Source organism: Eriocheir sinensis, unplaced genomic scaffold (assembly GCF_024679095.1).
Source record: "Eriocheir sinensis breed Jianghai 21 unplaced genomic scaffold, ASM2467909v1 Scaffold36, whole genome shotgun sequence".
NCBI classification, from domain to species: domain Eukaryota; kingdom Metazoa; phylum Arthropoda; class Malacostraca; order Decapoda; family Varunidae; genus Eriocheir; species Eriocheir sinensis.
This window is the reverse complement of record NW_026111676.1, coordinates 290797-304010: the sequence shown is the minus strand read 5'-3', so window position 1 is coordinate 304010 and position 13214 is coordinate 290797. Positions and strand designations below refer to the sequence as shown.

Below are 13214 nucleotides of genomic sequence, written 5' to 3'. Positions count from 1 at the left end.
TCTGTGGAACACCACTGTTAATAGGTTTAAGAGAAGAACAGTGACCGTGTACCACAGCTGAGATAGAACGGCCGGAAAGGAAACTGGAAATAAAGGAACAGAGAGAAGGATAGAATCCGAAAGAGGGCAGTTTAGAAAACAAAGACTTGTGCAGACTATCGAAGGTTTTCGATGTGTCTAGTGCAACTGAGAAAGTTTCACCGAAACGGCTAAGAGAGGATGACCAAGAATCAGTTAAGAGAGCAAGAAGATCGCCAGTAGAACGCCCCTTGCGGAACCCATACTGGCGATCAGATAGAAGGTTAAAGTGGAAACTGGCTTTTGAATCTTCCGGTTGATTGATTCAAAACTTTAGATGAACAGGAAAGTAAAGCTATAGGGCGGTAGTTTGAGGGATTAGAGCGGTTACCCTTCTTAGCCACAGGCTGAATGAAGGCGTACTCCCAGCAGGAAGGAAAGGTAGATGTTGACAGGCAGAGACGAAAGAGTTTGACCAGGCAGGGTGTCAGCACGGAAGCACAGTTTTTAAGGACAATAGGAGGCACTCCATCAGGTCCATCAGCCTTCTGAGAGCTGTGAACAGAAATGTTTTTATTGCTAATATTTTTATTGCCATTTTCATTGACACAATATTTATCTTTATATTATGGGCATTGTCTTGTTCCCTTCATATTATTGTCATTGTTTTTATTGCCAATATTTTACTGGCACTTTATCTTGCCATTATTTTATTCTCATCATAATACTGCTAGTATTTTATTGACACTTTATTGCCATTATATTACTCCCATTACTTCCTTATTACTTTATTTGCATCATTTTATTCCTATTATTTTACTGAAACAGAGTGATAACACGACGCTAAAAGGTTATAATTCTTTACCGACAAGGGCAAGGTAAAGTAGGCTACCCTGAACGCTCCCTTATTAGACTGTATTATGTATTCAGTAGAAGATCCAGGAGGTTGTTCCTCGGGGCAAATAATCTTTACTTGAGGAGAACGAGCAGGAGGGAATGAGGGATGGCTGGCTGCAGGGCGTGGCTGGACGAGCCTTCCTTTGGCACCTCTGAAAAGTGTGAAATCGTATGAAAGTTGCAATACCAGAAAATATATGGAAACTTGTTATTTGGGGTAAAGGTACAGGCCCCCGAAGTCTTGGACGGTTATGATGAAGCTAGGAAAGTAAATGGACCCTGTGTATTGACTAGTATACTTTAATTAAACCATTTATTTAATTATATTCACTTAACTTTCGCGAACATAAGTACAAAGTCGGTAACCAGTCGAGCTATGGATGTCCCCACTCACAGGATACTTGTTCTGCATCTTGTGAATTAACCTGCCTTTGTGTGTGTGTGTGTGTGTGTGTGTGTGTGTGTGTGTGTGTGTGTGTGTGTGTGTGTGTGTGTGTGTGTGTGTAATTCACCTCTTGGTCTGCTGCGGGTCTCTCCCGAGACAGACAGCCGTTCCCCTACGGAAGAGCACAGAGCTAGTAGTACCGATCTTTGGGTAGGACTGAGACCACTCACACACAGCACACCTCGACAACGAGGTCACAACTCCTTGCCTGACGTCGCGTACCTACTCACTGCTAAGTGAACAGGGGCTACACGTGAAGGAAGATAAACCCAACTTATCTTCACCCGACCTTGGAATTGAACCACGGACCTTCTGGTTGTGAGTCAGACGCTCTACCCTGTGTGTGTGTGTGTGTGTGTGTGTGTGTGTGTGTGTGTGGGGTGGAAATTCAGTATAATTTGAGGGGATAACAACATTCCGGCGAGTTAGGGAGAGATCTGAGGCTCCGAGACGTCCACAACAAGGAAGGAGTTAATTAGACAAATAGACCCTTCGTGTTTGATGATGACGATGATGATGTTGATAATGCGAAAATAGATCCCTTACTAAGGCCGGTGTCACACTGGGCGGTTTTGCCGCGCGGTATTACGCGGCAGCCGCCCAACACCGCAGCACGCTGCGGCAGAATCGCCCTGCCGCGCTGCCGTTGCCCGCCGCGATTGAGGACACAACACACAATTCAATGCACGTGGTCACACAAGGTGGTTCTGCCGCGCGGTCGACCACCATGCTTGATGTTGATTTGATAGTTCATTTAGTGTAATTGTCAATCTTTCCCCGGCAGATATTGCCCTCCAATACTGTGTGTTTTGTTTGGAGATGTGAGGCCTTAGAACTTGCAGCAATTTATCAAATGACCTTGGTCATTCGGCAATTAGAAACATAAGAACGTCGGAGTCTGCAAGAGGCCGATAGGCCTGTACAAGGCAGCTCCTTTGAACCTAAGCTCCAGTGAATCTAACCCCACCTGATATCACTGTCCAAGAATTTATCTAATCTATTTTTTTTAATGCGACAGTTGTATTGCCACTCACCACATGACTGCTTAGCCGGTTCCTCTCATCTACCAATGTTAGTAAACCAATTTTTGTCTATGTCCTTGTTGAATCTGAATCTATCCAGTTAAAACCCATTACTACGTGTCCTACCTGGTTCTCTTACCAACATAACCTTATTAATATCCCCCTTATTAAAGCCCTTCATCCATTTATAAAACTCGATCACGCACCCTTCGCCTTCTTGAGAATGCATGTTTAACTGTTTCAGTCTTTCCTTGTATGGCAAGTTTCGTAGCCCTTGAATCATCATAGTAGTCATCCTTCTCTGCATCGATTCTAACATTTTGATATCCATTCTATAGTAAGGTGACCATAACTGAACAGCATAATAAAGATGAGGTCTAACTAATGCTACATATAGTTTGAGGAAGACTTCAGCGCTTCTATTGATTACGCTCCTTGAAATAAAACCCAGTACCCTGTTTGCTCGATTTCTAGCTTGAATGCATTGTGCCCTTGGACCAAGAGCAGAGCTCACTAACACCCCCTATTCTCATAAAACTTCTCAAACTTTTCTCTTGTTTTCCTCCAAGCATGAAATGGGTGAACCCAATTTCTCAGACATGTGGACTCTTAAGTAATCCCTCTGCCTCAAGGACACAAACAACCTTGAAGTTGGCGCTGCCGCGCGGCGAAACCGCCCAGTGTGACAGGAAGCTGGTCAATGTCATTATAAGGAATGTCAGGACACGAGCATCGGGGGGAGGGAGTATGAGGGAGGGATGGGAGGTATAGCTGTGACGTATAATGGGGTAGCGATGACAGAAAACGGATGAAGTAATGCTTGATTAGAGACTACAGTAAAATGTCAACTTTTAACGTTTATTTAGTTCTTACATTAAATTTTTGTTACCACACGCAATGTAATGTTATAGTTTTTTTTTATTGTGAAGACTTGGTAATAGGTTAATTTTCATGACGATCAAGAATCGATCAATTTAACAATTCGTTTATGAAAAGTTGGATTGGAAAACTGGTTTAACGATAGACTTATATGGTTTCCTTGCTCTTCATATGTGTTTCATAATTCAGTAAACATGAGGATAAGGTAGGACATCTACTACTACAACATTTATAGTTATAAAACTCTTTGGGCCCACTCATTTACTACAACCATAGGCGGCGGGGGAGGGTGGCTTTTAGGGCTTCAGCCCCAGATCTTTCATCAAAAGACCCAGATCTTTCTTTAAGGTTTTAAGGTGTTAAGATATTTTTTTTTTACTTAATTCATTATACAGTAAATTGATTCTAGTGTAGGACGTATCATAAATTAATTTTGTCATTATACCAAAGCCCCTTATGTCTCCAAAAGAAGAAGAATCTATGGGGATGTTTTTTTTATTTTTTTTCCCAGGGGAGCATACGCCCGGACCCCTCCCCATTGCCAGACAGGGTTTAAGTCCCCGATGTCTACAATGTCTGGCATCGATCCTGATTACAGCAGAGGATACTATCTGATGTTACACCAGACAGCCTATATTAGTGACATCACTGCCATCGTAAATCTGAAATTTTGCTTATATATATATATATATATATATATATATATATATATATATATATATATATATATATATATATATATATATATATATATATATATATATATATAAAGTTAAGCGTTCTGCAGCCTCTAGCCTGGAGTCATGTAATTCCTGTTGAGAGGGTCTTCTGTTCAAAGAAGTTGAATAATGCAGAGTGGAGTCATCAGCATATGAGTAGATAGGACAGGTTGTTATGGAAAGAAGATCACTGATGAATAACAGGAAGAGAGTGGGTGATAGGACGGAGCCCTGTGGAACACCACTGTTAATAGGTTTAGGGGAAGAACAGTGACCGTCTACAACAGCAGAGATAGAACGGTCGGAAAGGAAACTGGAGATAAAGGAACAGAGAGAAAGATAGAATCCGAAAGAGGGCAGTTTAGAAAGCAAAGACTTATGCCGGACTCTATCGAAGGCTTTCGATATGTCTAGTGCAACTGAGAAAGTTTCACCGAAACGGCTAAAGAGGATGACCAAGAATTAGTTAAGAGAGAAAGAAGATCTCCAGTAGAACGCCTCTACCTGACCCCATACTGGATATTAGATAGAAGGTTAGAAGTGGAAGGTGCTTTTGAATCTTCCGGTTAAGGATTGATTCAAAAGCTTTAGAACAGGAAAGTAAAGCTATAAGGCGGTAGTTTGAACGATTGGAACGTTCACCCTTCTTAGGCAGAAGCTGTACGAAGCCGTACTTCCAGAAGGAAGGAAAGGTAGCTGTTGATAGGCAGAGACGAAAGAGTTTGACCAGGCAGGGTGTCAGCACGGAAGCATAGTTTTTAAGGACAATAGGAGGCACTCCATCATGTCAATAAGCCTTCTGAGAGTTGAGACCAGAGAGGGCATAAAAACATCATTCCTAATAATCTAAATAACAGGCATAAAGGAGTCAGAGGGGGGGTGAGTAGGAGAAACATGCCCAGAATCGTTCAGAGTGGAGTTGTTACAGAAAGTTTGAGCGAAGAGTTCAGCCTTAGAGATAGATGAGACGGCAGTGCTGCTGTCTGGGTTAAGATGAGGCGGGAAAGAGGAAGAAGTGAAATTGGAGGAGATATTTTGGCTAAGTGCCAGAACTCTCTGGAAGAAATAGAAAACAAGGTGTTGACATTTTCTATGGATAAAGGAGTTTTTTTGATAAGTCGAAGAATATATTTGGCACGATTCCGGGCGGAAATGTAATGATCATGGTTAGAGGGAGTTCGAGGGCCTTGGTACATTTTGTGAGCTGCCTCTCTATCTTTGACAGCACGAGAACAAGCGTGATTAAACCAAGGTTTTTTAGCATGGGGAGTAGAGAAAGTACGTGGAATGTATGCTTCCATTCCAGAGACAATCACCTCTGTGATGCGCTGAGCACACACAGAGGGGTCTCTATCCTGGAAGCAAATCGGAAATCGGAAAAGTACATCCTCAGGTCGTCCCACCGAGTTGAAGCAAAATGCCAGAAGCATTGCCTCTTTGGAGGGTCCAGAGGGTGTACAGGAGTGATAGGACAGGATACAGAAATAAGGTTGTGATCGGAGGAGCCCAACGAAGAGAACAGGTTGACAGAGTAAGCAGAAGGATTAGAGGTAAGGAAGAGGTCTAGAATGTTGGGCCGGTCTCCAAGACGATCGGGAATACGTGTAGGGTGCTGAACCAACTGCTCCAGGTCGTTGAGGAGAGCAAAGTTGTAGGCTTGTTCACCTGGCTGGTCAGTGCAAGAGGATGAAAGCCAAAGCTGGTGGTGAACATTGAAATCTCCCAAGATGGAGATTTCAGCGAAGGGAGAGTGGGTCAAGATGTGCTCCACTTTAAAGTTCAAATAGTCAAAGAGTTTTACATAGTTAGTAGAGTTAGGTGAAAGATAAACAGCACAGATGTATTTAGTAATAGAATGACAATGAAGTCTTAGCCAGATGGTGGAAAATTCAGAAGAGTCAAGGTCGTGGGCACGAGAGCAAGTGATGTCGTTGCGCACGTAGGCGCAACATCCAGCTTTGGATTGAAATTTAGGATAGAGATAGTAGGAGGGAACAGAGTAGAGGTTGTTGTCCGTAGCCTCAGAAACCTGTGTTTCGGTGAGGAAGAGTAGGTGAGGTTTAGAGGAGGAGAGATGGTGTTCCACAGAATGAAAATTAGACCGGAGGCCGCACATGTTGCAGAAATTGATAAGGAGGAGGTTCGAGGAGTTATCAAGACACCTCTCAAGTCGGCAGCCAGAAGGGGAGTCCTCCCTGGGGGAATTTATGGTCCCCCCCCCCAGGTGGGGACTCCGAGGTAGTGTTTTCGTTAGCCATTTTGAATTTTGAATTTTGGGAAAAGGTGTGTGTGTTGTGTGAATGTAGTGTGGTGTAGAAAGAGAGAGGAACTGTCTTTAGAGAGCATGCTGAACTGCTCTCTGGTGTTAATGAGACAAAAGGGAAACGGTTAGTGAGGCCATGGGAAGGGTCTTTGTAGGGCTTCAGCACCCTCCTCGCTTCTCATATATCCTCACCGGAAGTAGCTCACGCCCGTTCGGTAGGTGTCTTCCTACCTACTCCTACTAAATATATGGCTCTTCGTCTCATCAGCTCTCCTCCTCATACAGAGAGTCTTCTACCTCTTAATTACCGCCGCCATGCTGCCTCTCTTTCTCTCTTCTATCGATATTTCCACGCTGACTGCTCTTCTGAACTTGCTAACTGCATGCCTCCCCTCCTCCCGCGGCCCCGCTGCAAGCGACTTTCTACTCATGCTCATCCCTATACTATCCAAACCCTTTATGCAAGAGATAACCAGCATCTTCACTCTTTCATCCCTCACTCTGGTAAACTCTGGAACAATCTTCCTGCATCTGTATTTCATCCTGCCTACGACTTGAACTCTTTCAAGAGAAGGGTATATGGACACCTCTCCTTCCGATATTGACCTCTCTTTCGGCCACCTCTGGATTATATTTAGGAGAGGTAAGTAGAGGGCATTTTTTATTATTGTTTCCTTTTTTTTGGGTGCCCTTGAACTGTTTCCTATGTATATATATATATATATATATATATATATATATATATATATATATATATATATATATATATATATATATATATACATATATATATATATATATATATATATATATATATATATATATATATATATTGATTAATGTTAAATTAAAGGTCTTGCTCTAGTGTAAGTTGCCAGATAGCTACATGATGTTCTCTTAAACTGCCGGTAAATAATAAGCATGAAATGAATAACTCAAGTCTAAGCTATCCACACATATATTGGCAAATACTGCTATAACTCACTGACAGCCTTTGCGTCGTCATTGAGACAGATATGTATTATGTAAACAGTCGCAGCGCTTCAACACGAGTTTTTAATACGAGTCTATCCTTAAAATACGTTTTCTTCGTTATTTACTTCTTCAAATCGTGTTGTCGGTAAACAAATTTGTAGAAGTAGAGAAAAAATATATTAATGAAATCATGAATGTTAAGCAATAGATTGCATGTAAAATAACTAAGTGACTTGAAAAACTCTTTGTGAATTTTTAAGTCCTGAGTATATTTGGTCATTAAATGCTTAATATTTTTTTTTTTTTTGCGGAAAATTTAAAACTCAAGCCAAGGCTATCCACGCTTATGTTGTCGTATAGCGCCTCTCTGACAGGAGAAGGATGCTTGGACGGGTGATTTCTGACATCAGTGCCCTAAATTACGTAAGATAAGGCCATGTCCACACTTGCATCACGTCTGGTGGAGCGAAAGACTTTGTTTGGCCCATAAGAACCGTACTACATAGCGACAATCTCTCTCTCTCTCTCTCTCTCTCTCTCTCTCTCTCTCTCTCTCTCTCTTTCCATAGACTCTGGCTTTACAGCAATGCCTGGCAATGTTACCCGGAGACCTCATGACCTATTAATACCATTGTGCAGGACATCACATCGTATGGAGTATGCATCTCATGTGTGGGGAGGCTCCACTCACACAGCTCTTCTGGACAGAGTGGAGGCTAAGGCTCTTCGTCTCATCAGCTCTCCTCCTCATACTGATAGTCTTCTACCTCTTAAATTCCGCCGCAATGTTGCCTCTCTTTCTATCTTCTATCGATATTTCCACGCTGACTGCTCTTCTGAACTTGCTAACTGCATGCCTCTTCCCCTCCCGCGGCCCCGCTGCACTCGACTTTCTACTCATGCTCATCCTTATACTGTCCAAACCCCTTATGCAAGAGTTAACCAGCATCTTCACTCTTTCATCCCTCACGCTGGTAAACTCTGGAACAATCTTCCTTCATCTGTATTTCCTCCTGCCTACGACTTGAACTCTTTCATGAGAAGTGTATCAGGACACCTCTCCTCCAGTATTTGATCTTCCTTTCGGCCACCTCTTTTGTTTCTTTTTTAGGAGCAGCGAGTAGCGGGCTTTTTTTTTATTATTGTTTTCTTTTTTTGTGTGCCCTTGAGCTGCCTCCTTTGTTGTAAAAAAAAAAAAAGAGCATCCTATCAAGAGGAGCTAAAATCTGGAATGACTTACCACAACACTTAAAAACTGATGAGAATATAAGATTGTTCAAACCAAATTAATAAAAAGGCTTCTCAGTACCTATGAGAACTTATGGTCACATTGATTTTTTAATTTATTTTATAGCGTTTTTGAATGGTTCATTGCGTTTTTTTTTCTCACATTATTTTTGCAAACTCCGACTGATTGCTGTAAATTTCATTATTTCAATAATAATCAGGCTATTTTCAAGTTTTTATTTCATGTGTACACTTGTTTACTGCTAGAGTGATGTCATCTAAGTTTTTTTTTCCCATGTTCGTATTGTATACATTTTTCACTTCGACTGACCTATACATTTATACATTGTTGAAATATATGTAAGTTATTATGCTTTATGTGGCCTAAACCTGTCCCTTGTTATGTACTTTCTTTACGAGTCTTCAGGTCCTAAGAAAGCCTCGGCTTAATGGCCCTGGCTTAAAATAAAAACTACATTTGTAATTTACCAATATGTATATAACTATTAAGCCAAAAATAAATATATCAATATATATATCAATATATATATATATATATATATATATATATATATATATATATATATATATATATATATATATATATATATATATATATATATATATATAGATATATATATATATATATATATATATATATATATATATATATATATATATATATATATATATATATATATATATATATATATATATATATATCACACACACACACACACACACACACACACACACACACCGGGTTTAACGTTACCAATAATTTAGGCTTCTTAGAATAATTAGCGTATTTGTATAATGAATCGAGGCCGAGTGTCCATTTATGAGGGAGTAAGTCTGTCATTACGTGTGTTGATGGTTTGAAGTTTCTGGTTTGTGTTTAGTGAATGTGTTGGTGTGTGGTATGTTGGTATGTTGTGGCGTTTGTTGATATATGTGGTGATGGCGTTGGTGATACTGCGGTGAACTAACGTGAGATAGAATGTAGATTGAGGGGTAGAAACACATATGGCAATTGATAGACTCTCACAGAAGTAGTTGGTGAGGCAGAAGGAAAAGGAGTAAACGAGTGTCAGTCTTATTGTTGTTACCATTAGAAAATCCGCCTTCAACCTTATGGTACCTTCACTAAAAACTCTTCAGGTTACCTTGGCGGATATCCCCAGCCAAGGAAATACCATTAACCAGCACCATCTTTTCCCAAAAAATCCCCCAATCACATGTAGCCGGAGTTGAAGGGATGGAGGGAGTGGCTTTCTTTTCGCTTGGCTAATGATATACGCGTAATGGGGAAGGGCAGGAGCTTTTATGCGCTGGTAACTGGGGGCGGATAAGATGTGGAGCGATGCAATGCGGACGTAACGATGTTGTTGGGCTCCTCATTGTTAGTCTCGTGATCTTACCTGGCGGCAGTGCTGGAATTGTATGCGTATAGTTGTGTGCTGCTCATTATTCGCTTGCTGCCTTGCTTCCTCTGATGATGCGTGTTGTGTCAGGAAGCCAAACCCATGTCCCTGCCTCCCCGTCCTCCTTACACGTGACAATCTTGCCAATAATAATGGTAGTAAAAGTTGTGTGTAGCTCAATATTCTCTTGCTATCATGCTTCCCTTGATAATATGTATTGCATCAGGAAGCCAAACGCATGTGTCTGTCCCGTCGTCCTCCTTATGCGGGGAACAGAGTAATAAAGCTTCTGGTAATGGTAATAATGAAGAATAAAGCGAGGAAGAGAAGGTAGAGTGTGGGAGAAGACAGTTATGTCATTTCCTGCGGCAGTAATGATCAGGAGAGCGAGTCGAGTCAGACTGCAGCAGCTGCTAATCTAAACCAGAGTGAATGTATAGGAGGCGAGGCTACACACACACACACACACACACACACACACACACACACACACATGCACACACACACACAGCTCAATCGGTAGAGCGCTGCGCTGCAAGGCTTTACGGCCAAACAGGCAGCGGTTTGAGCCCCCATCAGGCCGGATTCTTTCTGTTGACAAGGAGTGGTTACTGTCCTCCCTTGAGCAAGGGGGATGGGGGGTGTGGTGTGTGAGGTCCTGGCAGTACCCAGAGATCGATGATGATGAGCACTTGTTCACGTCGGGAGGGTACCTGCTGGCGGGACCGAGTCCAACTCGTGATCAGGCCGAGGTGAATTACACACACACACACACACACACACACACACACACACACACACACACACACACATACAAGACTTTTTAATCAGTATTTATCATGGGAAGAATACTTTCTCTTTGTAATGTTGACGGGTATTGTATTATTGCGTGTGTGTGTGTGTGTGTGTGTGTGTGTGTGTGTGTGCGTGTGCGTGTGCGTGTGCGTGTGTAGCTTCGCCTCCTATACACTCACCGGTTTTAGGTTATCAGGGTCATTGGATCAAAATGTACATCCGCTGCATCAAAATCCACAGCCTCGCCCAAGTTTATGTTATATATGTACAGTGTGTAATTGTGGTCTCGTGGGCTCTCTTTGTGGCGCTGTGTCGCTTCAGTCTGTACATTACGTTGGTTGAGCTCCGTCAAAGCCTATCCGACCCTAAGCTGTATACGCTCTCTGCACTAACCTGCTCAAGGAGATGCCGAGAAGCAGGACGGGAGAATATTTGGCAGGGCGGGGACACAGGAACAGCAAGAGGAAAAAGAGAACATGATCAGTAGGGACAGGAAAGAGAGGGTTACAGGAGGAGGAGGAGGAGAACCAGAAGGAAATGGGAAATGAACAGCGAGAACAAAAAGTATCTGTGGCTACAATTCAATGAAGAAAAGGTAAGTCCTGCACCATGGGAGGGGATATCCAGCACACCAATACCACATGGGAAACACTCCACTATCCACCATAGAGGCAGAGAAAGACCAGGAACTGTATGTTATCAGGCTACCAGTGAAGAGATATCCAGCACACCAATACCACATGGGAAACACTCCATTATCCACCACAGAGGCAGAGAAAGACCAGGGACTGTATGTTATCAGGCTACCAGTGAATGTGAAATCTGTGCCAATCGCAGCAGACAGGTTAAACCTTTATGGAGTATGTGGTGCTTTTCTTGAGGGCAAAGAGTCGTCTGTTTCCGTCTGTGGCTTTGGTCTTGGAGGAACCTGACTCGCCGCGCTCTTTGTAGCGGATCTTGCAGCTGGTGATGATCCCATTCTGGTGCTCGGCCAGCGGAGGCTCCCAGCAGATGATGAGGTTCTGAAGGGAAAGGCCGTGTGAGGGAAAAAAGTTATACGATAAATTATCAAAATACAATCTTAAAAAGTTTGAACACTGTGTGAGGCCATGAATGCTTCAACTTAACCCCCTGACTGTGGATTTCCTACCAGAAGACCTCACCAAGCTACAGGAATGGAACACAAACCGGCTGCTACAATTCAGTGGAGAAAAATGTAAAGTCCTGCAGCTTGGGAGGGGATATCCTGCGCACCAATGCCACATTGGATACACTCCACTATCCACCACAGAGCCAGGGAAAGACATGGGAGTAAATGTTTTCAGGCTACCAGTGAAGGCCAAATCCGTGCCAATCGCAGCAGACGGGTCAAATATAATGAATGTGCAAGGGTTAAAAATACTGAAACAATGAATGTGCAACTTGTAGAGATGATGTGAAGGAAACGAACAGAGCAGAAAGCTATTTAAAAACGAGTTTCACAATGTATCTTTGCCTTGGAAGCCTTCCACAACTCACCCTTGAGCTGGCAGCCTCAACGCTCACATTCTGAGGCTCCTTTGAGGGCACGTCTGAGAAGGTTCTGGCAGTGACCTCCGGGTGGCGTCTCCCCGCCATTACTGTTGACGGCGGTGAGCCACGCTGTGCTCAGTGAACTGGTCCAGGCCTTGGAGGTCATGTGACGTACCAGTGACCTTTACTTCGTGTTCTTCTGCTGACCCAACCTGAGGAGAAAACTACAAGGGAGACAATGGTTAAGATACACACTGGGACTTGTACAAACACACGGCTATGGTCACCCTCTACTCAAAGGAAGGTCACTAATGACACACAAGGATATGGGGAGACTTTTGTTAGGCAACAGAGACTCCACATTTAGCACACAGTTCTATAAGGCCGTCCACACCTGCGTATAGAACATGTTGTATCCGTGATGGGCGTTTTGGCCAGTACGGGCGGCGACCAAGTGGCCTCCAGACTGGTGGGTGAGGTGGAGACAACTTTCAGACTCTGAGGCGGAGGGCAGGTCCAGGTCCGGCTTGGTGAACACCGCACCTAGTTTATGGAGGCGCCCACCAGGCCGCCCGAGGAGAGGGCCGACACCCGCACCATGTAGTTACTCCCGGGACTTAGGACGCTGAACTGGGTCTTGTCTTCATACCGTCCCTCGCTGGAGGAGCTGCACTCGCGTTCTGGACGCGTTCTCTGCAGTGAAGGGAGGAAAGTGATGTGTGAATTACTTATTTTGATGAAATGTTGTATATGTACTCGCTAAAATGTTATTATTTCTTTATAATCACTGGAATGGCAGTTGGATAACTCTGTATTTGCTAAATACATCTTAACAGTAGTAGTATTGTGTTGAATTTTTTATGCAATAAATATTCCCAGGTTGTGTCCTTTGGTTCTGACCTGAGTGATCCTTCCTGCTTGTAGAGGACTGAGTATCCCAGGAATAATTATTGTGAACAGCATAAAGACTAGTAGGCACAGTGACTGTCAAGGCCCACACCAAGAGAAGGCAAATGATGTAAACAAGCTGTGTCAACA

The 13214-nt window shown here is 42.9% G+C and overlaps 1 long non-coding RNA gene across 1 annotated transcript; it reads right to left on the bottom strand.

Annotated features, from left to right (window-relative positions):
* Positions 1-938: 938 nt before the first annotated feature.
* Positions 939-12264, bottom strand: LOC126991898 (uncharacterized). Its single transcript, XR_007745911.1, has 3 exons — positions 12183-12264; positions 11516-11686; positions 939-1067 (listed from the first exon to the last, which is right to left on the bottom strand). It is a non-coding gene; the product is annotated as an uncharacterized LOC126991898 (long non-coding RNA).
* Between the last annotated feature and the right edge of the window lie 950 nt (positions 12265-13214).